We start from the raw sequence: 2,603 nt of genomic DNA on the forward strand, positions 1-2,603 counted from the left end.
ATAGTGCAGTTTTAAATAAAGTGTTTCAGATTGTCTTGCTGTCTTGTTTTGCTTTTTTGTTGTTGTTGGAGGGGGAGTTGTGTGGGGGTTTTTGTTGTTGTTGTTTTTTTTCAATCAAATAGACTCTAGACTTTAACAGTCTTCATCTGAAGTTCTGATTCTGTTTGTCGTGTTAAAATAAATCACTGAAAGGCTGAAGGTTTCAAAGATTCGTGTGTAATCATAAAAAAAAGATTTGGATACTTGAGGATGGGTACTTTGCATTTGCATGTTCTAAGTATAAAATATTGATGTAATATTTTGTATGTGTTTAATCGCTACAATGGTGCAAACCTCCACAAGCATGTAGCTTTGAAAGTTATGGAAGTGAAGATTTGCAAATTAAATCAAGTCCTCAGTTATATCAGTGAACTTTTAATAATTCAAAATGCCAGGCTGTGTCTCGACTTCAGATTAATAATCTATAGCAAACATATTATGATTATGCATTATATACACCCACATACACATCATGAACAACAATAACTGTGGTCCAGTAATGAAGTCACTATTAGGGCGTCATATAGTGGGCACATTATAGTGGAAATATAGCTCATGTAACATATGACACAATCTTACACAATCTTTTTCATCTTATCAGAGGTCCCTCATGTACGGAGATCATTTATGTATAAAAAATATTTACTCCAACAGTGACACAGAAATTACAGAAAAAAAACTGCTGAGAATTCAGGATCACAAGTGGCTCATAAAATTAATCATTTTTAAATGTCACAGCTTTCTTACTTTTCTTTTTTAAATGCATTTTTAAACTGAATTACAAATGCAAAACTTTTCACTTGCAATACCAGATACACCCACCAGGGGGAGGTTTACCTTCTTTTGTCCATATATCTTTATGGACAACAATTGGCCATTAAAATCAGGTAAGTAAGTTGATGTTTTATATAATAGTGGTGCCACATTTTACTTGCTTTATTCATTTTGATGTTTGAAAACAGGGTTAAAATAAGTGTATTTGTAGATTTGATCTAATGTATTTGTCTGTTTGACTCCTGGCTTATTAAAAGAGCCAAGTTAATGTTCCTGTATTCTTACAGCCCACTTAAAAATAAATAAATAAATCCAGTTGTAGTCCTACCTTTTCATGAAGGAGCTCTTGCACAAGGAAAGACCTAATTTTGAGATTTAGGCATAATTTTCCTGTACACAGACATAAACAGATACACTGGTAGCACAATACAGGAAGAAATGCAAGATTCCAACAGAAGCCTACAGTACTGTGCAAAAATCTTGAGCCACCCCACATTTGTTTTTATTTAGAATAACTTTATTATCCACAATTTATTATCAATGGACAATTCTCTTTGGTTCACCAAGTTATAAATCAATCAAGTGACTTCATATCAACCCACATATACATGTACAAAAAATGTCATTACAAAACTTCAATACAATGATAACATATCAGAGCATCTAATTATTCAGTATACTGATTGCTCTGAGCACAAATGTATGTTTGGCTGTTTCAGTAAATAACTGCATCCATTTCCAATTTTTCTTTCCAAAGAAATAAGGAGTGACTGACACTATAACATTTTGTAACTTGGGGTTTTCCTGTTGAATTTAAAGATGGATATTACATGCAGACTTTAACAAAGGAAACACAAAGCAGTGACTCAATGCCATCTTTATAATTTTGCTCTTTACATTGCAAAGATCAAAAAGTTTTGAACTTGGTGATTAAAAAACTGCAGATGATTTCCACTGTTTTCTTTAACAAAATCAAGTTTAATGAGAGGAGAATCGGCATCATGAAATAACATCAGTTCATGTTCAATTTCACGAACAAAAGAAAGTGATTTCAGAAGCACAAGTGTGACCACACAGAGCACACCTGAGCACAAAACAGACATGCTACCACACAATGCCTTCATAAGCAATATCATCTGATTTGCTGCTAAAACTCTACAGACATCTATGAAAAGTCAAGTCATCAGTGAAAGTGAAGAAATGTAATTTTAAAAAGAAAAATCACAGATAATATTTATCCATACTTTATAATATTGATAGATCTTAATTTTCAGGTGTTTTCATTTGGTAGTTTTTAACCATCAGAATAAAACACAAATGTATGAACAGTGCGGTGACCCTCCTCGGCTTGTATTTGTAGGTCACATAACTATTGGGCGGAGGTGAAGAAGTCTAGCCGCCTAGTTGTCGTCAAGGGGCAACTGTGGCTTCGAGGACATAAGGAGCTGGCCTGACTCTAATGCATACTAACTCATCCAAGCATGCATCACACAGCTGATTCACTCACTTTCCTTGTTGTGCTTAATGCTTCACATCCTTGTGTGGACTCACACTTCAAAGAAAAGCTAGAGCAGGGTGCTTTTATTTTAGATGAGCTTTAGATCATTTGAACAAGACTAAATGTTAAGAAAATAGACAAACGAGCCCCTTTTTACTGTAAAAACCAAGCAGCAAGTTAACGGCTCTCATTTAGACCGGCAGCATTCAGCATGTCACTTTTATATCACTCCTTCTTTTATTCATATGCATCTAAAAGTGAGTATCAGTGAGTGGTATTACAAGTTGCGGAT

This window comes from Pundamilia nyererei, unplaced genomic scaffold (genome assembly GCF_000239375.1).
Source record: "Pundamilia nyererei isolate P.nyererei 1_Seehausen unplaced genomic scaffold, PunNye1.0 scaffold00132, whole genome shotgun sequence".
Lineage (NCBI taxonomy): Eukaryota > Metazoa > Chordata > Actinopteri > Cichliformes > Cichlidae > Pundamilia > Pundamilia nyererei.